The sequence below is a fragment of the Anomaloglossus baeobatrachus genome, chromosome 2 (assembly GCF_048569485.1).
Source record: "Anomaloglossus baeobatrachus isolate aAnoBae1 chromosome 2, aAnoBae1.hap1, whole genome shotgun sequence".
Lineage (NCBI taxonomy): Eukaryota > Metazoa > Chordata > Amphibia > Anura > Aromobatidae > Anomaloglossus > Anomaloglossus baeobatrachus.
The window spans coordinates 633,993,642-634,018,190 of record NC_134354.1 but is presented as its reverse complement, the minus strand read 5'-3'; the positions used below and the strand labels follow the sequence as shown (position 1 = coordinate 634,018,190).

At 47.1% G+C, this 24,549-nt stretch overlaps 1 protein-coding gene across 1 annotated transcript in view; it reads right to left on the bottom strand.

Annotated features, from left to right (window-relative positions):
* The window catches only part of RB1 (RB transcriptional corepressor 1), a 334,069-nt gene that overhangs the window by 296,528 nt on the left and 12,992 nt on the right, over positions 1 to 24,549 (bottom strand). The gene's annotated exons all lie outside the window — the stretch shown is intronic.

Below are 24,549 nucleotides of genomic sequence, written 5' to 3'. Positions count from 1 at the left end.
GTTAATGCCCTTACACATATCTGACTTACACGGATGGAACCAAGCCACTCAGGAAAGCCAGCCACTAAACAGACGTAAAGGAGAATTATTAGTTAAAGGCTCCTTTGATTCCCATGTCTACATAGATTTAATACGTGTCCCTAGAAGAGTCCCTGACAAGTTTAAAGCGAGAAATTAGGTAGCAGCTGGTTTTGAATCCATAACTCCCATAATAAATCGAAAATAAAAACTTAGACTGGATAAACTATCTTTACTATACCCAACAGCGGTTCATAAATTACACCAGAGATGCCCTGTAAAAAATAGTTGAACAATTAGAACTCACTTCAATTATGGCATTTAAAAATAGGTTGGCCCTTGACATGATCCTAGCTGAAAAAGGGATGGGGGCAGGGGGATCTATAAAATGATAGGACCCAATTGCTGTACCTTCATACCAAACAATAGAAGTCCGGATGGGAGCATAACAAGAGCTTTAAAAGGTCTCACTGATTTGTCAGAAGAACTGGCAGGGAATTCAGGTGTAAAACCATGGGACACTGTTTAGTTGGTAGAAAGGGTGGCGAGATGTGCTTGTTAAGTTAGGCATAATATTAGGCTGCATTTTTGTTGCATTGGCCTTAACTATGTGCTGTGTAGCTCCATGTGTCAAGAAGATGGTATCCAAGTTCGTGGACAAGACAATGACCATGCATGCATCCTTCAAGGAAGTCCTGCCACCACCTGAGCAATATGAGGTCCTGAGTGCAACCGATGCCGATGAATATGAACTAATGAAGGGACTACTACCACCACCTCCTCCACCTTCTTCACCCAGAGTAGTGTACGCCAGCGTGGAGCCAAGAAGATAGGGACAGGATCTGACTTCCTTATGCATAGTCTGTTGGGCGAAGGGGTTCATCCACAAGGGATGGGTTATCTCGCAGGCAGCGAAGCAACCATCGGCATTAGGACAGATCAATAGGTTTGACGTCTTCAGAGCAAGATTTTGGCCATCTCCAAAAGGGGGAATATTATGGACATGGTAATATTTATTTTAGAAATATATATATATATATATATAATGACATTTTTGTGTACTCACCGTAAAATGTCTTTCTTGGAGCCTTTCATTGGGGGACACAGACAGTGGGTAATATGGTGTCTCCAGGGGAGGCGTGACACTAGATTGAAAAAGTGTTAGCTCCTCCTCCCACAGCATATACCCTAGCTAGGCAGGAAACTAGCTCAGTTTGGTGTAAAAGCAGTAGAAGAAGAACAACCAAAACCACAAGGGTATGAGCTGTGTCCCCCAATGAAAGGCTCCAAGAAAGACATTTTACGGTGAGAACACAAAAATGTCATTTCCTTTCTCGCCTTTTCATTGGGGGGACACAGACAGTGGGACGTCCCAAAGCAGTCCCTGGGTGGGAACTGAACTATTAACAGTGTATAACATCAGACTAAGAGCTGACTTAGGGTATGTGCGCACTAGGCGTTTTTTTCACACTGCGTTTTTATGTGCGTTTTTGTCTCAAAAAACGCACCCGCGGCTAAACGCGGCAAAAACGCATGCGTTTTTGCCGCGATTTGGTGCGTTTTTTGCTGCGTTTTTGCTCACTGCGTTTTTAATCAGTGCACAATGCCATTAAAGATTGTTGATGAAAAAAAAAACAAAAAACAAAAAGGTCTGATGTCATTTCCTTCTTCAAAATGTTCATTGTATGCAGGAGAGCAGACAGCAGCTGCAGAACTACAAGGCTCAGCATCCTCCATTCACTAGTGTATGCAGGAGAGCAGACAGCAGCTGCAGAACTACAAGGCTCAGCATCTTCCATCCAGGACTGTATGCAGTTTTTTGCCCAAAAAGAAAAAAAAAATTACATGGGCTTCGCCATATTTTTGTATGCTAGCCGGGTACAGCAGGCAGGTACGGGCTGTCCCCAACCCCCAGCTGCCTATTTGTACCCGGCTGGGAACCAAAAATATAGAGAAGCCCTTTTTTTTTTTTTAATTATTTCATGAATTTCATTAAATAATTTAAAAAAAAAAAAAAAAAGACGTGGGCTTCGCCTAATTTTTGAGTCCAGCCGGGTACAACTAGGCAGCTTGGGATTGGAATCCACAATGCAGGGTGCCCAAGATTTCTGGGCACCCACACTGCGAATTGCAGTCCGCAGCCACCCCAGAAAATGGCGCTTTCATAGAAGCGCCATCTTCTGGCGCTGTATCCAACTCTTCCAGCTGCCCTGAAGCCGGGTGGCTAGCTAGGTAATAATGGAGTTAGGGCTAGCTGTATATTATCAGCTAGCCCTAAGCCCGAAATTCATGGTGTCACGCCAATATTAGACATGGCCACCATGAATTTCAAGTAATGATAAAAAAAAAAAAAAAAAAAAAAACACAACACACAGAAAAATATTTTTATTAGAAATAAAACACAACACAATTAGTGACTCCATCTTTATTGAAATAAACCCCCCTCCGCAGTAATCCTGGGTCAGGGTCCCGCGCCGTCCAATCCGGATCCAATATCATCTGATCGGTTTTGCTGGAAGGCAAAGCGATCAGATGATGTGTCAGGTTCAAGGCCTGAATCACATCACACATCAGCTGATTGTATAAAAGCCGATTATACAATCAGCAGATGCATCAATAGAAAAAAAAAAATAATACTCACTTATGTGCTGTGCTGATTACCGGCAGCTCCTGGAGCGATCGATTGGACAGGAGTCTGATCCCGTCCGATCGCTGCAGCAGCTGCCGGTAATCAGCTGATGAAGTCCCCTGACGGCAGGATCAGCTGATAGCCGGCCGGGCGCGAAAAAGCCGGCGAGACTACGATCAGCTGATGCATCAGGTGATCCACCGCCAGGTCCTGCAAGCAAGGTCCTGCCCCGGGGAGACTGCACACAGCCAGAGCGGCGGTACCGGGAGGAGATGGGAGCGGGCATAGCACCGGGACCCTGCAGACAGGTGAGTATATATGACATTTTTTTTTTTTCTACTGTTCACTTTGGTTTTCGCCGCTGCCTCCACCTCCCGCCCAGACATGGCGCCGCACGGAGCTGACATGCACAGGACGGGAGGTGGACGCAGCGGTGACGGTACCGGGAGGATTCATGCTTCTGTGTTTACCAACAGAAGGAACCCTCTTCCTGTACACGTCACTGTAGTACCCACCCCTTGCGTTTATAGCTGCGGTTTTAGTCATAGAAACGCGGCTATATGCGTTTTTCATTGCGTTTTTAACATCTCATTGAATTCAATGAGTGAAAAACGCAGTGGAAAACGCAGAAATAATTGACATGCTGCGTTTTTGTGGTCACCACAAAAACGCAGCTAAAAAAAAACGCTGTGTGCGGACAGCACTTATGAAAACCCATTGACATTGCTGGGGAAGCAATGTCACTGCGTTTTCAGCAGAAAAACGCGGTAAAAAAACGCCGCTAAAAACGCGGCAAAAACGCCTAGTGCGCACATACCCTAACAACTGCAACTGCAGTGAACACATATCAAAACACTGTCAAAAATCGAGCAGTGGCCACTTATAAATGGGCCACTGCTGCCTGAAGGACTTGTCTTCCAAGAGCAGCATCTGCGGAGGCATGCGTATGCACTCTGTAGAAATTGGTAAACGCGTGCACACTGGACCAGGTAGCGGCCTTGCAAAGTTGGGCCACCGAAGCCTGTTGGCGGATAGCCCAGGAAGCACCCACTGCTCGCGTAGAGTAGGCCCACACAGATTGAGGGGGAACAAAACCTCATGCTTTGTATGCCTCACTGATGGCAGTCCTGATCCATCGAGAAATCGTGGATTTAGAAGCCTGGCTGCCCTTTTTGTGTCCTTCTGAGAGGACGAAGAGGGCATCAGACTTGCGCAATGGCGCTGTTCTGGAGATTTAGATCCGCAGAGCCCTAACATCTAGAGTGTGAAGGGCTTTTTCAAAAAAGTGGACCGGGGCCGGACAGAATGACGGCAACACAATGTCTTCGTTCAAGTGGAAAGAAGACACGACCTTCGGAAGAAAGGCGGGGGAAGGCCGAAGGACCACCTTATCGTGATGGAATATCAGGTAAGATGAGCGACAGGAAAGGGCCGCCAGTTCGGACACTCGTCTGATAGCGGTATTAGCGACTAAAAAGGCAACCTTCCAAGAGAGACGTTGAAGAGAAATTTCTCTTAAAGGTTCGAAAGGAGAAAGCAGAAGAGCTCAGAGAACCAGATTCAGATCCCAGGGATCTAAGGGGTGGCGATAAGGAGGGACCAAATGCGCTACCCCTTGAAGAAAGGTACGGACCTGAGGGCGAGAAGCCAGCTGCTTCTGGAAAAAAATTGACAAGGCAGAAACTTGACCTTTAAGGGTACTGCGGGCTAGTCCCGAGTCCAGACCGACTTGCAGAAAGGCAAGCACATCAGGGATTGAAAAAACAAGGGGGCGACCGGTGATGACAGTCACACCAGGAAAGATAGGTCTTCCAGGTCCTGTGATAGATACTGGCGAGGAGGGCTTCCGAGCATTAAGCATGGTATGAACTAACTTAGAAGACCTGACTTAGCTAGAATCAAGGATTCAAGCGCCACGCGTCAAATGCAGCTGTGCTGTATTCTGCTGGAATATTGGAACTTGCGACAGAAGATCCAGGCGGTCGGGGAGACGCCAGGGAGTGTTACTGAGAAGTTGGAGAAGCTCTGGGTTCCAGGCTCTCCTTGGCCAGTCCGGGGCCACGAGGATCACGGGAATTCCCTCCGCCTTGATTTTCTTGATTACTCTCGGAATGAGAGGAAACGGAGGGAATATGTAGGGCAGGCGAAACTGCGACCACGGGAAGACTAGAGCGTCGGAGCCGAGCGCTAGCGGGTCTCTCAACCGGAATATGAAGGGATGAACCTTGGTGTTCATCCGAGACGCCATGAGGTCCACATCTGGGAGTCCCCAACGAAGAGTGATCTGATGGAACACTTCATCGTGGAGGGACCATTCCCCTGCCACTAGACCCTGTCTGCTGAGAAACTCTGCGGCCCAGTTGTCTACTCCCGGAATATGGACAGCTGAAATAATGGGAATGTGCATATCTGCCCAAAGAAGAATCCTGGATACTTCTTTCATCGCTGCTCTGCTGCGAGTTCCTCCATGACAGCTGATGTAAGCCACAGCCGTGGCATTGTCTGACTGGATCCGAACAGGGAGACCCAATAGCAAGGGCTGAAAGTTCTGAAGGGCCAAAAATATGGCTCTGATCTCTAGAACGTTGATGTGAAGGGAGCGTTCGGAGGGAGACAAGTGTCCGTGAACAGTGTGGTGGAGAAACACCGCTCCCCAGCCTATGAGGCTGGCATTTGTCGTGACTATTTGCCAGTGGACAGGACGGAAGGACTTCCCTTGAGATAGGGATGAGACTTGAGTCCACCAGACGAGGGAGTGGAGCGCAGTCCGAGATAAGCGGACTGACCGGTCTAGAGAAGCTGGATTCTTGTCCCAGAAGGATAAAAGATCTAGTTGTAGAGGGCGCAGATGGAATTGGGCAAAGGACACGGCTTCCGTGACTGCCACCATCTTGCCTAACACTCTCATCCCATTCTGAAGGGATGTGTAATGGCGAGAGCGGAGGAATTGGGCGGCCTGGATGAGGGAAGACCTCTTGTCTTCTGGAAGAAAAACCCGGGACTGAGCCGTGTCTATCAGCATACCTAAAAAGGTGATGCGCTGACGAGGAATGAGGGATGACTTGTTGAAGTTGATAAGCCACCCTAGCCTTGACAGCGTGTCTAAGCATATCTTCACGCTTTCTGAGCAAACTTGAGGAGAGCTCCCCTTGACAAGTAGGTCGTCCAAATAGGGAACGACCAGAAAGCCTCTGGGGTGCAAAATGAATATGACGGCCGCCATGACCTTTGTGAAGACCCGAGGCGCAGTGGCCAGTCTAAAGGGGAGGGCCTTGAATTGGTAATGACGGTGTCCTACGGCAAAACGAAGGAACCGTTGATGGGATACACATATGGGAATGTGTAAATAAGCATCTTGAACATCCATGGAGGCTAGGAATTTTTCCGGTTCCATTGCGGCTAGTACTGCTCTCAATGACTCCATTCAGAAGGTCCGAATGCGTACGGATCTGTTCAGTCTTTTGAGATCCAGGATAGGGCGGACAGAGCCATCTTTTTTGGGAACAACAAAAAGGTTTGAATAGAAACCTTTGCCGCGCTGTTCCATGGGCACTGGAATGATAACGTTTGCTTTTTGTAACGAGGCTATGGCCTGAAATAAGGCCTGGCTTTGCGTTTCAGACTTTGGGAGACGAGAACGCAGAAACCTGCTGGCCGGCAGGGAATGGAAATCGATCTTGTAACCTGAGGTGACGATTTCTCGAACCCAAGCATCGTGAGTGTGGTCTAGCCAGATATCCCGAAAAAGCAGAAGCCGCCCTCCAACAGGAGTTGGATCTGAGGGATACCTGGCGTCATGCTGAGGGAGCCTGTGCAGGGCGAGGTCCCTTAGGTTTAGGTTGTTTGGAGTGGGAACGCCAAGAAGATGGTAGAATGGTACTTTTTCCACCCGTCGTCTCAGATATGAGTTTGTCCAGGGATTCTCCAAACAGGCGAAGACCATGGAAGGGGAGTGTGGACAGGGATTTCATGGAGGCACTGTTCACGTTCCATATCTTTAGCCACAGGACTCTGCGGGCAAAAACAGCATTGGCTGCAGTTAGGGCTGACAAACTAGCAGCATCTAGGCAGCCGTGAAGAAAATTAGAGGCTAGGGAGATCAACTCAAGGATCTCAAAAGCCTCCGGAATATTACAAGAGCGAAGCATCCTGCGTAGGTTCTTACTCCACACACTCATAGCTCTCGCGACCCATGTCAAGGCAAACGGGGCAAAGAGAGGAGCCTGAAGCCTGGAAAATAGACTTGACCGCCGCATCAACTGCGCGGTCGGACGAGTCCTTGAGAGACGCGCTGTCTGAAACGGACATAACCGTGTGTTTAGCCAGCCTGGATACTGGCGGGTCCACAACAGGGGGTACTGACCAGGTCTTAACTAGAGATGAGCGAACCGGTCCCGGTTCGGCTCGAGGTCGGTTCGCCGAACGGAGGTCCCGTTCGAGTTCGTCTCGTCGAACGTTCGACGAACCGAACTCGAACTGCATAGGAAACAATGGCAGGCAATCACAAACACATAAAAACACCTAGAAAACACCCTCAAAAGGTGTCCAAAAGGTCACAAACAACTCACAACACAACACAAACACATGGGAAAGTGACAAGGACATATACTTATGCAAAAACAAAAGAGCTGGACAAGGAAAAAGAGGAGGAGACACAGATATAGGCATGGCACGCCCTTCTAAAGTCATGTAAAACACCGCAAGGTGACTCCAAGCAGAGTCTCCCTTTTTTCCAAAAATTGGGCCCCACACACACCCACCCATTCAGTGGCAGCACTTGTGCCCCAGTTGTACACTTCACAGCTAGATTTACATCAAGCACATTCAAAAATATGCCATAATTAACCGTCCCCAGGATGACACCGGGGTAGGTAGCAAAGTCTTTGCTGAACCATGACTTGTTCATCTTGGCTTCTTTTAAAAACACAGCAAGCAAGGGTTACTCAAGCGGAGTCTCCCTTTTTTCCAAAAATTGGGCCACACAGACACCCACCCCATCAGTGGCAGCACTTGGGCCCTAGTTGCAAACAGGATGTTTTGATTTGCATCAAGCACATTCAAAAATACGCCATAATTAACCGTCCCCAGCATGACACCGGGGTAGGTAGATAAAGTCTTTGCTGAACCATGACTTGTTCATCTTGGCTTCTTTTAAAAACAATGTAAGCAAGGGTTACTCCAAGCGGAGTCTCCCTTTTTTTCAAAAAATTGTGCCCCACACACACCCACCCATTCAGTGGCAGCACTTGTGCCCTAGTTGTACACTTCACAGCTAGATTTGCATCACGCACATTCCAAATCCACAAGCATTTACTCTCCCCAGGATGACACAGGGGTTGTAAATTCCTTCTAGATCCATGACTTGTTCATTTTGATGAACGTCAGTCTGTCCACATTGTCACTGGACAGACGCGTGCGCTTATCTGTCAGCACACACCCAGCAGCACTGAAGACACGTTCAGAGACAACGCTGGCAGCTGGACACGACAAAATCTCCAAGGCGTAAGTTGAGAGCTCTGGCCATTTTTCTAGGTTTGAAGCCCAAAAGGAGCAAGGCTCCATTTGCAAAGTCATGGCATCGATGTTCATTTGGAGATACTCCTGTATCATCCTCTCCAGCCGTTGACTATGTGTCAGACTTGTTGTCTCTGGTGGCCTTGCAAAGGAGGGTCTAAAAAAATTATGAAAAGATTCCATAAAATTGCTGTTACCAGCACCAGATACGGTCCTACTGGTACGTGTAGACTGTTGAAGATGACGAGACCGTCCCATGTTTGTCAAGTTACAACTGGGAGATTCACTCCCTGCACCTGCACGGTTGTTTGGTGGAAAAGCGGATCTAAGATCGAGTAACAGCTTCTGCTGATACTCCTGCATACATGCGTCCCTTTCTATGGCTGGAATTATGTCACAAAATTTGGACTTGTACCGGGGATCTAATAGTGTGGCAAGCCAGTAGTCATCATCACTTCTAATTTTGACAATATGAGGGTCATGTTGGAGGTAGTGCAACAAGAAGGCACTCATGTGTCTTGCGCAGCCATGCGGACCAAGTCCACGCTGTGTTTGTGGCATAGAGGTGCTACCCGTTCTTTCTTCCTCTGACATCTCCCCCCAACCTCTTTCAACTGAAATTTGACCAAGGTCTCACTCATCTGCTGAGTCTTCCATGTCCATGGACAGTTCGTCCTCCACTTCCTCATGTCCTCCTGCACCTTCCTCAACATCTCGCCTGCAACCATGCGCCCTTGTTGATCCCTGTCCCCCATGCTCCCATGCCTGGCGCCTTGGTGATGATGAACGTCTGGACCTTGGTGATGTTGTTGTGTCTTGCGCATATGAATCCTCCTGTAGTTCATCCCCTTCCTGTTGTCCCACCCCCTGACTCCGAATAGTGTTTAGCGTGTGTTCCAGCATGTAAATGACTGGAATCGTCATGCTGATAATGGCATTGTCAGCGCTAAACATATTCGTCGCCATGTCGAAACTGTGCAGAAGGGTGCATAGGTCCTTGATCTGAGACCACTCCATCAGGGTGATCTGCCCCACCTCTGCATCTCGTTGGCCCAGGCTATACGTCATGACGTATTGCACCAGGGCACGGCGGTGCTGCCACAGTCGCTGTAACATGTGGAGAGTTGAATTCCAGCTTGTCGCCACATCGCATTTCAGGCGATGAACCGGCAGGCCGAAAGACTTCTGGAGCGATGCAAGTCGCTCAGCTGCGGCGCTTGAACGGCGGAAGTGAGCAGACAGTTTTCGTGCCCTGTTCAGAAGGCCATCTAGGCCGGGATACTGTGTTAAAAATTGCTGCACGACAAGGTTCAACACGTGAGCCATACAAGGTACGTGTGTCACCTTGCCCAGGCGAAGGGCCGCACCCAGGTTTGCAGCATTGTCGCACACGGCCTTACCAGGCTGCAGGTTGAGTGGAGACAACCATTTATTAAACTCAGACCGCAGAGCTGACCACAACTCCTCAGCTGTGTGACTCTTATTCCCAAGACATGTCAAGCTAAAGACCGCCTGATGCCGTTGCGCTCTGCTGCCAGCATAGTAATGAGGGGTGCGTGATTCCTTCTGCGCAGTGAGAACGCTGGTGGCCTGACCAGGCAGGCTTGGGGCGGAGGTGGAGGACCCAGATGAGGTGGAGGATGCAGAAGCAGTGGCGGAACTTGGACAGACAGAGGATTGACACACAAGTCGTGGGGACGGCAAGACTTGTGCAGCAGACCCTTCACCATCTATCACCATAGTTACCCAGTGCCCAGTCAGCGACATGTAACGTCCCTGTCCATGCTTACTGGTCCAAGTATCGGTGGTGAAATGCACCCGTTCACACACAGAGTTTCTCAATGAAGCGGTGATGTTGTGTGCGACATGCTGGTGTAGCGCGGGCACACCTTTCTTAGAGAAGTAGTGGCGACTAGGCATCTGGTACTGGGGCACAGCGACAGACATAAGGTCTCTAAAATCCTGTGTGTCCACTAGGCGGAAAGGCAGCATTTCTGTAGCCAACAGCTTACAGAGGGATAGAGTCAACCTCTTAGCTTTGTCATGGGTCGCAGGAAATGGCCTTTTATTTGTCCACATCTGAGGGACAGAGATCTGGCTGCTGTGTGTAGACGGTGTTGAGTAGGGTGTCCCTGGAAAAATGCAGGTTTGTGAGGAAAGTGCAGGCGGAGACATGATGTTGCCTTCATCCAAAGTTGGTGCTATCGATGTCTGAGAGAGCTGTACACACTCACTTGTTTCCCCTTCCAAAACAACTGACGACCTACCAAGCAAACTGTCTGTTGCGGTTACAGTGGTGGAAGTTGTGGGTGGAAAAACAGGTGTGACAGCTGTCCCCACAGTCCTAGAAGATGACGAGCGCGCGGATGCACTGGAAGGGGCAGGCGGTGGATGGTTCGCTCCGCTAGGCCGCATTGCAGCACGGTGAGCTTCCCACCGGGCCATATGATATTTATTCATGTGACGATTCATGGAAGAAGTTGTCAAACTGCTGAGGTTTTGACCTCTACTAAGAGAACCATGACAAATTTTACAGATCACATAATTTGGGCGATCTTTTTCTATGTCAAAAAAGGACCAGGCTAGGCAAGGCTTAGAGGCCATGCGACCTGTTGATCCACCCCGAATAATGCTCAGAGGCAGAGTGGTGGCTGAGGATGCAGTTGTAGACGTGCTACCAGTACTCCGACTCTGTCCAGGAAGGCGCAAGGTAACTTCATCATCAGTTGCATCCTCCTCCACCACCTCTGTTGACCTCCTCGAGTGCCTGACTGTGGGTTGACAGTAGGTGGGATCTAGAACTTCATCATCAATTGTGTGTTTGCACTCCCCTCCCCCTCAGACCGAGCCTATTCTTGCCCTGACCGAATATTTAAGTTGTCATCCCAATCGGGTATCTGAGTCTCATCTTCATCAGTATGTTCCTCGTTGTCTATAACCACAGGTGTTACAGTTTGTGACAAAGGGTCAACATTATGCTCCGAAACTTGGTCCTCACGGCCTGAATCAGAGTCACAAAAGGTTCTGGGCATCACTGCAGACCATTTCCTGTTCTGTACTCACTGTAGCTTGGGAGCAGACCTCTGATTCCCAGGCTATAGTGTGACTGAACAGCTCTGCAGACTCAGCCATCTCAGTTCCACCATACTGTGCAGGGCTGATGGAGACTTCAGAGCTGGGAGAAATCAAGTTTGATTGGGATGACAACTCAGAGGACTGGTGTTTTTTGGATGCAGTACTTGAAGTGGCTGAGAGGGCACTTGTTGGACCACTTGAGATCCATTCAAGCATTTTCCTTTTTTGCCCATCATCTACCTTTGTTCCTGTTGTTCGTGTCCGTAAAAAAGGGAGCACATCGGATTGTCCACGGTAAGTAGTAGACATCTTACTTTTGCTGGTAGAGGGTCTATCTTCAGCAGATGATAATGGAGCTTTGCCACCTTCCCCACGGACAAAACCTTTTTTGCCTTTTCCACCACGCCTCTTCCCCTTTCCACCAGCATCTGTCATTTTGCCACTCATGTTGATTGCGACAAGATTGTGGACTAAAAATGTGGTAGTAAAAATTGAGAGGTGGTGTAGATTGCAGCGGTGGTCTAGCTTTATTAACAGCAGAATAATAAAGAATAAATATCCCTGACAATGCAACTACGGCCCTTAAACTGGCAGCAAAAATTGCTAGTATAATGGCTTAGTTATAATGAGTTGGAGTGTGCAATGCAGGCAGACGCGCTCTGCAAATGTCTTTGCACTAGTGGGACTATAGCAAAGTCCAATAGCCACGTTTAGGATGCCACTAGGTACACTGAGTGTTTGCTAGTATAATGGCTTAGTTATAATGAGTTGGAGTGTGCAATGCAGGCATAGGTGCTGCAAATGTCTTTGCACTAGTGTGACTAGACAAAAGTCCAATAGCCACGTTTAGGATGCCACTAGGTACACTGAGTGTTTGCTAGTATAATGGCTTAGTTATAATGAGTTGGAGTGTGCAATGCAGGCAGACGCGCTCTGCAAATGTCTTTGCACTAGTCGGAATATAGCAAAGTCCAATAGCCACGTTTAGGATGCCACTAGGTACACTGAGTGTTTGCTAGTATAATGGCTTAGTTATAATGAGTTGGAGTGTGCAATGCAGGCAGACGTGCTGCAAATGTCTTTGCACTAGTGGGACTATAGCAAAGTCCAATAGCCACGTTTAGGATGCCACTAGGTACACTGAGTGTTTGCTAGTATAATGGCTTAGTTATAATGAGTTGGAGTGTGCAGAGGACAGGAGGGTACAGTGCCAGGATTGTGGGGCTCTGGGTAGAGGAATGGAAGCCTGCCTTTCTATTCCCTCCTAATAGGGAAATGCAGGGAGGAAATCCCTGACCTTGGCTACACAGACGCTGTCGCTGTTTTCAGGACCTGTCACCTTAACTCTGACCCTGCCGGTTTGAGCCCTTAAAAGGACTGCTAGAAAGTGCTCTCCCTAAGCTGTCCAGCGCTGTGTATGGAGCGCATACAGCTGTATCAGCGATAGGACAAAGGACGGAGCTGCGACAGTGATGTCTGACACCAAAGACGCAGAAGAGATAATGGCGTCCTGGAGGAAAATGTCCGGTTTTATAATGCAGGGACATGTGACATTGACATCCTATCACACATGCCGTTGCTTCTCTGGCTAAAAGTCCACTTAGCTGTGTGTGTGTCTGGGATTGGCCGACATGCTGGCCCGCCCCACTACACGCGCGCGCTTAGGGAAGGAAGACAAGGGAAAAAAAAAAAAAAAAATGGCGATCGCCATTATAGAAACAGCAGTGATCTGAAGGCGCTGTTCACGCACACTATACACTGAAATGTCATAATAGTGTGATTCACAGAGTGACTTACACTATTACAGCGGAAACCAAGCTAGGATTTAGCTGGTTTTTGCTGCTAGAACCGTTCTCGAACGTTTCTAGAACTATCGAGCTTTTGCAAAAAGCTCGAGTTCTAGTTCGATCTAGAACAGGCCCCAAAATCACTCGAGCCTAGAACTGGAGAACCTCGAACCACGCTCAACTCTAGTCTTAACCATTTCAGATGGAAAAGGATAAGCAAATGAAGTGAAAGAAGGTTTCATAAAAAAAAAAAAAAAAAAAACCCTATCAGGGTGATCCCACCGTTTAGACACGATCTGACGAAAAACCGGATCCTGGGCAAAAGACTTAGGAGGCTTCTTGGGCCGCTTGATTGCCGACTGAGAAGTCGGGTCCGGAGGCTGATCAGAAATCGACAAAGAGTGATTGACAGCCGAAATTAGTGTGTCTTCTATATGCCTAGTCTCGGAAGGGACATCTGAATCAGAGTCAGAGTCTTGGGAATCGTGACTACTAAAAGTCACAGAGCCCGGGTCAGACTGACCATCATCCGAGTCGGAAGAGGCATAGAGGTCGCAATGGCGCCTCTTGGAGGCAGCCTTTTTACGTTCTGGGGAAGAAGGACCAGACGAAAGAGGCGGGCTCCTCTGAGGGAGCTGAGCCGGGGAAAGGCTGCCTGAGGTTTGGGATATCTGAGTGACAAGGTCATCTATCCTTTTAGACATTAGAAGAGTCCATGCAGGAAGAACGTCATCAGACGGGGGTGCTGCCTGGCCGGTGGCCGGGGCAGAATCCAAAACCTGCGCGGCCTCCTGGTCCGGCAACTGGGTCTGTTGTGACACGGTAGTAGGGGCATCGCAGCCCCGGCATAGTGGATACCGTATTTTTCGGACTATAAGACGCACCTGACCATAAGACGCACCCTGGTTTTAGAGGAGGAAAATAGGAAAATAAAATAAAATTTTAACCAAAAAATATAGTCATGACACACTGTTATGGGGCGAGGATCTGCTGCTGACACTGTTATGGGGGTAATGTCCCCAAATTCTCTACTAAGGTACCCCATTCTGATAAGGATCCTCCTGCCTTGTATATGATCCTGCTCATATACCCCCCATCCTGCTAATAATATACCCCCCATCCATCCTGCTCATGATATGCCCCCATCCATCCTGCTCATGATATGCCCCCATCCATCCTGCTCATGATATGCCCCCATCCATCCTGCTCATGATATGCCCCCATCCATCCTGCTCATGATATGCCCCCATCCATCCTGCTCATGATATCCCCCATCCATCCTGCTCATGATATGCCCCCATCCATCCTGCTCATGAAATGCCCCCATCCATCCTGCTCATGAAATGCCCCCATCCATCCTGCTCATGAAATGCCCCCATCCATCCTGCTCATGAAAAGCCCCCATCCATCCTGCTCATGAAAAGCCCCCATCCATCCTGCTCATGAAAAGCCCCCATCCATCCTGCTCATGAAATGCCCCCATCCATCCTGCTCATGAAATGCCCCCATCCATCCTGCTCATGATATGCCCCCATCCATCCTGCTCATGATATGCCCCCATCCATCCTGCTCATGATATGCCCCCATCCATCCTGCTCATGAAATGCCCCCATCCATCCTGCTCATGAAATGCCCCCATCCTGGTAAATGGCGTGTATCCTGTGGCACAGGAAAAAAAAAAATAAACGTTTATACTTACACTTCCTCACTCCCTGAAGCACCGATCTCTGTCTCAGCTGCAGCGCCGCTGTGTGGAGCCGTCACCGGTGTCTGCAGCATCGCATCTTCCTGTCTGTGCCGGCGGTAAGCTGATCGATTCTGGTGAATACTAGCGGCGCGCACAGCGATGACGTCATCGCGGTGCGCGCCGCTAGTGTCCAGATCAGCTGACCGCCGGCACAGACAGGAAGACGCGATGCTGCAGGGGGGCGGCTCCACACACGGTGACGGGTGAGTACACTGATTCACTGCACCCCGCGCTGATAATGATGCACGGGGGCAGTGAATACAGCCGCACATGATCACTCCAGGCTGTAGTTGCCAGGGGTGATCACGGCCGGCTGCTAATTATGCACGCACCCGCCCATCACCCCGCCCACCTGTCAGCGCCGGTTTCGCTGAGAGATGATGGGCGGGAGGATGGGCGTGCATATGTAATGAGCGGGCCCACGTGGTCACGGTAGGCTGTTACAGCCTGCTCGTGCCGCCGATGACCCGCTGCACCGCGGCACCCTCATTCCCCGCACCCGCAATCTTATAGTCAGACCATAAGACGCACCCCCCACTTTCCCCCAACATTTGGGGGGAAAAAAGTGCGTCTTATGGTCCGAAAAATACGGTAGCTTCGGCCATTAGAAAACGAGTGTCCACAGGTGGTACAAGCATAGTACAGGTCCGTAGAGGACGCCTGGGAAGCCTTATCACCCTTGCGGTTATGCATGTCAGCAGAGTCCTAAAGCCCTATATAGGGATATGCCGCTGTTAGTATGAGTGAGGAGCTACTAGCAGTGTTATAAAGTGACTGCTATGCACAGCCGGTATATACAGATAGCAAATGGCATATACTGTCAGTCAGCATATACCTGCAGGCAGAGCCAGTATATACCGCTAGTAGCTGATATACACCGCTAGCCAGCAGGCGCACACCGCTAGAGAGACAGCGATATACCGCTGAGCAGAGCGGTATATAGTGCTGCAGAAGTGCAGAGCCAAGGAGGCGATCTCACCCGAGTCTGCTCCCCACGTGGAAAATGGCGTCCAGTGTTCCTGGCAGCATGGAGGAGAGAGACGGCCCCCGGAGACTGATTGGTCTCAGGGGTGGGACTAAGCGTGACGGCCAATAGGAAAGGAGCTGCTCCTGAGTGAGGGAGCGGCTTCCAGAGCAGTGAGAGGGGGGCGTTGCTAGAATGCAGGCCGAAGCTGGGAGCTAAATTAATTATGCTCCCCGGGATCATGGCCTGCGGCCCACCGGCGCCTTTCTAGGCGGCGGTTTGGATGCAGGGGACAGATAACTCGTCATCTCCCTACCTGCTCCTGGCTCCGTCTGAAGACGCGTCGGTGATGGATGCGGGGATCTCAGGGACGCATCTTCGGCTCAAGGCTGAAGCAGGTCCTCGGCTCTGCTTAGCCCTCTGGAGCTACCTTGGTGTGAGGTGCTTCCAGGGAGCCTGGAGGGGTACGCAGACCCGACCACTTGGGCGCGAGGCAAGACTGACGGCTTGTGCACGCCAGGTTTCCTCTGCCCGTACGCGGGGGGAACGAGGGTGGCAGGGCACCCTGGTATTGCCCCATATCAAAAATAGAATGAATAAGAAAAAACAAAATTAAAAATAAAAAAAATAAACTGGCCTGAGGCACCTGGTAGGGCAAGGCCAGACATATCAGCCTCCCTGCTGACACTAGAAAAAACTGAGCTAGTTTCCTGCCTAGCTAGGGTATATGCTGTGGGAGGAGGAGCTAACACTTTTTCAATCTAGTGTCATGCCTCCCCTGGAGACACCATACTACCCACTGTGTGTTATATTATATTATATTATGTTATATTATAATATATATATATATATATATATATATATATATATATATAATCTGTTGCAAAAACCCAAGTTGTTATGAAGAAAAAGGGTTAACAGTAATAGGGGTGCCCAAACTTTTTCATATGACTGTGCCTGTGTGTGTGTGTGTATATTATATATATATATATATATATATATATATATATATATATATATATATATATATATATATATATATATATATATATATATATATATATATATATATATATATATACACATATACACACAGGCACAGTCATAAGAAAAAGTTTGGGCACCCCTATTACTGTTAACCCTTTTTCTTCATAACAACTTGGGTTTTTGCAACAGATTATATATAATATATATATATATATATATATATATATATATATATATATATATATATATATTATATTATATTATATATTATATATCCTCCTTTTGCAAAAATAACAGCCTCTAGTCGCTTCCTGTAGCTTTTAATGAGTTCCTGGATGAAGGTATATTTGACCATTCCTGTTTACAAAACAATTCCAGTTCAGTTAAGTTTGATGGTCGCCGAGCATGGACAGCACGCTTCAAATCATCCCACAGATTTTCAATGTTATTCAGGTCTGGGGACTGGGATGGCCATTCCAGAACATTGTAATTGTTCCTCTGCATGAATCCCTGAGTAGATTTGGAGCGGTGTTTTGGATCATTGTCTTGCTGAAATATCCATCCCCTGCGTGACTTCAACTTCGTCACTGATTCTTGCACATTATTGTCAAGAATCTGCTGATACTGAGTTGCATCCATGCGACCCTCAACTTTAACAAGATTCCCGGTGCCGGCATTGGCCACACAGCCCCAAAGCATGATGGAACCTCCACCAAATTTTACTGTGGGTAGCAAGTGCTTTTCTTGCAATGCCGTGTTTTTTTGCCTCCATGCATAACGCCTTTTTGTATGACCAAACAACTCAATCTTTGTTTCATCAGTCCACAGGACCTTCTTCCAAAATGTAACTGGCTTGTCCAAAATGTGCTTTTGCATACCTCAGGCGACTCTGTTTGTGGCGTGCTTGCAGAAACGGCTTCTTTCACATCACTCTCCCATACAGCTTCTCCTTGTGCAACGTGCGCTGTATTGTTGACTGATGCACATTGACACCATCTGTAACAAGATGATGCTGCAGGTCTTTGGAGGTGGTCTGTGAATTGTCCTTGACTGTTCTCACCATTCTTCTTCTCTGCCTTTCTGATATTTTTCTTGGCCTGCCACTTCTGAGCTTAACAAGAACTGTACCTGTGTTCTTCCATTTCCTTACTATGTTCCTCACAGTGGAAACTGACAGTTTAAATCTCTGAGACAACTTTTTGTATCCTTCCCCTGAACAGCTATGTTGAATAATCTTTGTTTTCAGATCATTTGAGAGTTGTTTTGAGGAGCCCATGATGCCACTCTTCATAGGAGATTTAAATAGAACAACTTGCAAGTGGCCACCTTAAATACCTTTTCTCATGATTGGATTCACCTGCCTATAAAGTTCAAAGCTCAATGAGGTTACAAAACCAATTTAGTACTTTAGTAAGTCAGTAAAAAGTAGTTAGTAGTGTTCAAATCAAGAAATTGATAAGGGTGCCCATACTTTTGCACCGGTCAAATTTTGTTTAACCCCTTCACGACCGCGGGCAATAAAATTACGTCCTATTTTAACGTGACTTAACGACCAGGGACGTAACTTTACTGCCTAAAGTTCATTTGATTGCCGTGGCCATAGTAACGGCTTTCAAATGATGTCCCCTGCTGTTTCTTACAGCAGGGGACCTTTGCTTGACCCCAGGGGGGGTGGCATCGCCACCCCCCATCGACGATCAATGTGATTGGCTGTTCAAATCTGAACCGCCAACCACATCGTTCGCACTAATTTCGGCAAAAATAATGCCTGAATTAGTGCTATACTGTGAGATCCAGCTATGAGATGCCGCAGCAGATCATAGGTGGGCCTCAAACATGTCGCCCCCAGCCCCTGCAGCACTGATTGGAGCGATCGTGCTATGACGCGCAATCACTCCAATCAGTGTGCAGTGGGGAGGTCTGATCTGCAGGTGGCCGCCCTCCCCAGGCCTGTTCTGGTCTGGGAAGCCCTCCGCCAACATGTATGCAGCGTGGACTGGCTGGTACTTGTGGTACCACGCCACTGCTGCTGCTGCCGCCGCTGATGTCACTGCTCCTGCTCCACGTGAGTACTGTGCTCACCTTGCAGCCCGCTGCGCACTCAAGTGATGGCCCCTGCCCGTGCCCCCCTGCGATCTGCCCCCCCCACGCCCCGATCTGCCCCCCGACATCCCGATCTGCCTGCCTCCCCCATAATCTTTATTCTGCAGCTCCTTCTCAGATATCCCACTCCCCCTCTGCTCTCCCCCCGACGTCCTCTTACCTGTCTTCATCGGGTCGTCCGAGGTCTTCACTGGCCCGATCACATCTGCCTCTATCGCTGGGTCCTTCCTGGGTATTCTGCAGAGCTGTCCAACGTCCTGCCTGCTGCTCCTGTAAAGCTGTCCATCTCGCTTGCCTTCTGTTCCTCCTGCAGTTCTTCTGGTCAGTGATCCTCTGGGTACTGTGAGTATAACTTTTTTTTTTTTTTTTTGTTTCTGTATCCCATGTCCATTTTTACACCTCATCCGTCCGTGCGTCCCGCCGAGCGCTAATCAGGGATGCAGATAACGTATCTGCATTCGTGGTTAGTTTTCGGTGGGACTTTTTTTTCCCGTATCCCCGACGCTTTTTGTATCGCATCAGTCCATGCCTCCCGCCGAGCGCTGATCAGGAATGCACATAACGGATCGGCATCCCTGCTCAATTTTTGGCGTGACTTTTTTTCCGTATTCCTGACGCTTTTTGTATCGCATCTGTCCGTGCGTCTCGCCGAGCGCTGATCAGGGATGCACATAACGGATCGGCATCCCTGCTCAATTTTTGGCGTGACTGGTTTTTTTTTTTTTTCCGTTTCCTCGACGCTTTTTGTATTTCATCCGACCGTGCGTCCTGCAGCGGCCGATCAGTGCAACGCGTCTGTGTGTTTGAAAAGTCAAATGGCGTTCCTTCTCTTCTGAGCCCCGCCATGCGCCCAAACAATTGATTTCCACCACATATGAGGTATCTGCGTACTCAGGAAAAATTGCACAATACGTTTTATGTTGCATTTTTTCCGGATACCGTTGTAAAAAAAAAAAAAAAGCTACCTGATTGATGCAAAAATTGTGGTAAAAAAAATAAAAAATAATTTTCACGGTTCAACGTTATCAACTTCTGTGGAGCCCCTGGGGGTACAAGGGGCTCACCAAACATCTAGATAAATTCCTTGAGGGGTCTAGTTCCAAAATGGGGTTATTTGTGGGGGAGCTCCACTGTTTAGGCACCATAGGGGGTCTCCAAACGTGACATGGCGTCCTCTAATGATTCCAACCAATTTTGCTGTCAAATGGTGCTCCTTCTCTTCTGAGCCCCGCCATGCGCCCAAACAATTACTTTCCACCACATGTGAGGTATCTGCGTACTCAGGAGAAATTGCACAATACGTTTTATGGTGCATTTTTGCCTGATACCCTTGTGAAAAAAAAGCTACCTGGTTCAAGTAACAGGTTTGTGATGAAAAAAAAAGAAAAAAAAAAAAAAGTGTATTCATGGCTCAACATTATGAACTTCTGTGGAGCCCCTTGGGGCTCGCTAAACATCTAGATAAATTCCTTGAGGGGTCTAGTTTCCAAAATGGGGTCACTTGTGGGGGAGCTCTATTGTTTAGGTACCTCAGGGGGTCTCCAAATGCAACATTACGTCAGCTAATGAGTCCAACCAATTTTGCTGTCAAATGGTGTTCCTCTTCTGAGCCCCGCCATGCGCCCAAACAATTACTTTCCACCACATATGAGGTATCATCGTACTCAGGAAAAAATGCACTATAAATTTCATGGTGCATTTTTTCCTGATACCCTTGTGAAAAAAAAGCTACCTAGTTGAAGCAACAGTTTTGTAGTAAAAAATGTTTTTTTTTCTTTTCACGGCTCAACATTATAAACTTCTGTGAAGCCCCTAGGTGTTAGGTGTTCAAAGTGCTCAACAAAACATCTAGAAAAATTATTTGAGGGCTCTAGTTTTCAAAATGAGGTCACTTGTGGGGGAGCTCCATTGTTTAGGTACCTCAGGGGGTCTTCAAACCCAACATGGCGACCGCTAATGAGTGCAGCTAGTTTTGCACTCAAAAATTCAAATGGCGCTCCTTGCCATCCGAGCCCTGCCGTATGCCCAAACATTTGATTTCCACCACATATGAGGAATCTGCGTACTCAAGAGAAAATGCACAATACATTTTATGGTGCATTTTTCGAAGATACCCTTGTGAAAAAAAAGCTACCTAGTTGAAGCAACAGTTTTGTGGTAAAAAAAATTTTTTTTTCTTTTCACGGCTCAACATTATAAACTTCTGTGAAGCCCCCAGGGGTTCAAAGTGCTCACCAAACATCTAGAAAAATAATTTGAGGGCTCTAGTTTCCAAAATAAGGTCACTTGTGGGGGAGCTCCATTGTTTAGGTACCTCAGGCGGTCTTCAAACCCGACATGGCGTCCGCTAATGAGTCCAGCTAATTTTGCGTTCAAAAATTCAAATGGCGCTCCTTCCCTTCCGACCTCTGCCGTGCGCCCAAACAATTGATTGTTACCACATATGGGGTATCCGCGTACTCAGGAGAAAATGCACAATAAATTGTAGGGTGCACTTTCTCTTTTCTCCCTAAAAAAAATTATTTTGTAAATTTTGTTGGAAAAATGAGAAATTGCTGATTAACTTTGAACCGTTTTAACTTTCTAATGGAAAAAAAATTTGTTTCAAAAATTGCGCTGATGTAAAGTAGACATATGGGAAATTTTATTTAGTAACTATATTGTGTGACATCTTTCAGATTTATGGGCATAAATTTTCAAAGTTTGAAAATTGCGAAATTTGCAAAATTTTTGCAAAATTTTCTAAATTTTCACAAATAAACGCAAAAAATATCGGCCTAAATTTACCACTGACATGAAGTACAATATGTCACAAAAAAAAAACTCAGAATCGCCAGGATCCGTTGAAGCGTTCCAGAGTTATAACCTGTCAAAGTGACACTGGTCAAAATTGCAAAAAATGGCCCGGTCATTAGGGTGTTTTAGTGGACGGGGGTTAAGGGGTTAAATGCGGATTGCACATTTTCTGTTAGTACAATAAACCTCATTTCAATCCAAAAATATTACTCAGTCCATCAGTTATTAGATAGGTATATGAAACTGAAATAGCTGTTGCAAAAACCCAAATTGTTATAAAGAAAAAAGGTTAAAATTAATAGGGGTGCCCAAACTTTTTCATATTACTGTATATCCATCCAAAATAAAGGACAAGATGGCGCTTGGACCCATATTTGCATTGCATTTGAACACAGGGACATTTGAAAGATGTTTTGTGCCTATATTTTAGTGTCTGGAATGTACCTAATGGAGTAACATGTCTTGCTTCATGCTTCCTTTCGCATCTTAGAAGAACACGTCAACATTATCAAGAAATGTTGGGACATATCTGTCTGTCGCCTTGTCTGTTTTTTAATATTGCAATAATCAACTACGCAATAATTGCTTGGAAGCAGTAATATTTTTAATGTGCCCTTGGGAGGATTGTAAGTCTTTCTCAAGTGTCAGGTATAAATGCCTTTAATGTCCGCAAAATAGCCTTTTTTCTTGCACAGATCGGAGCTAGTTATTGATCAGATTGGTGTGTGGAAGTGTTGTATGCATACATATATCAGACTCCTGATTTGGAATACGGACAATTAGAAACAGTTTTTGCCTGAGTAGTATGCCCCCCTAAATCAGTAGGATATGACATTGGGTCCACCTAAAAAAAAAAATAAAAAAAAAATATGACACTTCCAGACTACTTACCAATGGGAGTCCCAAATGACTCAGTCAGCCCTCATTATACTGAATGGCTCTATCGGGGGTTTACAGTTGAATCCCATGTTTTCGACATAAACCCCAACATAATGCTCAGTGTAGAGCACAGTATAAATGTGAACTTAGCCTAAACTTTGTATTTGATAGCAGTATCATTCTTACCTCTTATTAAAAAAGGAGCCTAGACCAAACCCTATAACTAGACTCTTACCATTAAAAGGAATCTGTCAGCAGGTTTTTGCTACATCATCTGAGAGCAGCATGATGTAGACAAAGAGGCCCTGATTCCAACCATGCATCACTTAGATTACTGCTTGCAGCCGTTCTGACACAATCAGAATTTTTAGATTTAGCCATGTTGCAGAGCTGAGGGAGCTGTCCCACCCAGAACAGGCTCTCAACAGAGATTTTACATAGACAGTGAGGTGTCAATCACAGGAGGGGGCTGCCTGGACTGTCGTGTGCGTGACATTGTAGTTTGAGCAATGAGAAGTCCTGCTGCTTAAACAAACATACAATATTAACAGCAGGTCAAGCCTTGACAAAACAGGCATCCCTGAATTCTGTGAGTCAACCCTTGCAGCATGCTGTCTTCAGCTTACATAGCAAAACCCCCCCTACAAATTGTACAATATGTACCATGCATTCCAGTAGGTAGTGCTCTATGGGCACCAAAAAAAAGAAGACAGCCATAAGACTGCCAAATACCAAAGAAATGCATTTGATCACTACAGAGAACCCACTTTCCACTTCTCCATAGTCCACTGCAGAGCGCTTTATTGCATCAGAGCCGGTATTTTTAATTGCATGGTGATCTTAAACTAAACATTTATATGGAGGCTGCTTTTGCTTATCCTTCTGCTTTAAAAGGGAACCGGTCATCAGTTTTTTTCCCTATTAAACCAAAAATATCACCTTCTGCAGCTCCTGGGCTGCATTCTAGGAAGGTGCACCTTGTTGCTGGCCCCCCTTGCAGACCCCTAAAAGAACTTTATAAAACCGTACCGTTTTCTATGCAAATGAGTTTGGTTGGCAAGATGGGCGGGCTCCAATTCGTCTCCTGTCTCCCCCTCCTGCCACTGTTCGCCGTCCCCCAGGCATGATATAAAATGGATGACACCGCCCCAGTCTACATGCACGCTGCTGGAGTCTCACGCAGGCGCATTTCTCTGTGTCCCTATCGCGGGACTGAGCATAAAGATTCCCTCGCGCGAGCGATGTTGTTGCGCAGGCGCGAGATTATGGGCGGGGCTGTGTATGATCTCACCAGCGTCATACTCATACCCGCCCATAATATCACACCTGTGCTGCTACATCACCGGCGCTCGCGTGATGGAATCTTTATGCTCAGTCCCGCGATAGGGGCACAGCGAAATGCGCCTGCGCGAGCCTCCATCAGCATGCACGAAGACGTGGGCGGTGTCATCCATTTAAATCATGCTGAAAAGTGGCAGGAGGGGAAGACCGGAGACAAATTAGAGCCCGCCCATCTGGCCAACCAATCTCATTTGCATAGGAAACGGTAAGGTTTTATAAAGTTCTTTTAGAGGTCTGCAAGGGGGGCCAGCAACAAAGTGCACCTTCCTAGAATGCAGCCTAGGAGCTGCAGAAGGTGATATTTTTGGTTTAATATGGAAAAAACTGGTGACATGTTCCCTTTAAATAAAGACGGGGTTTTTTTGTTTTTTGGGTTTTTTTATTGATAATTCGAGGTATTCGGCTTTGACAAAGCTTTATTGATAGTCATGTGTGGATTGAATGCGTTTTTTACCTTAGGATTTTCCACATATAATGCAATTTTATAAAGAAAATTGGCACGTAAAAATCCGATTACCCACAAAAAAAAAAGAAATTAACAGATTGACAAATTGCGGATCTCAAACACGCACAGCAGGTCAGGTACACTTTGTATTAAAGATTAAAAAAAATAAATAAATGAGGAAGCAGAAGAGGAAGAAGACAGAGGGAAGGAGATTTCTAAAAATCCCATCCACTTTGCTGTAACTATAAGACTTTTACGTAGTTA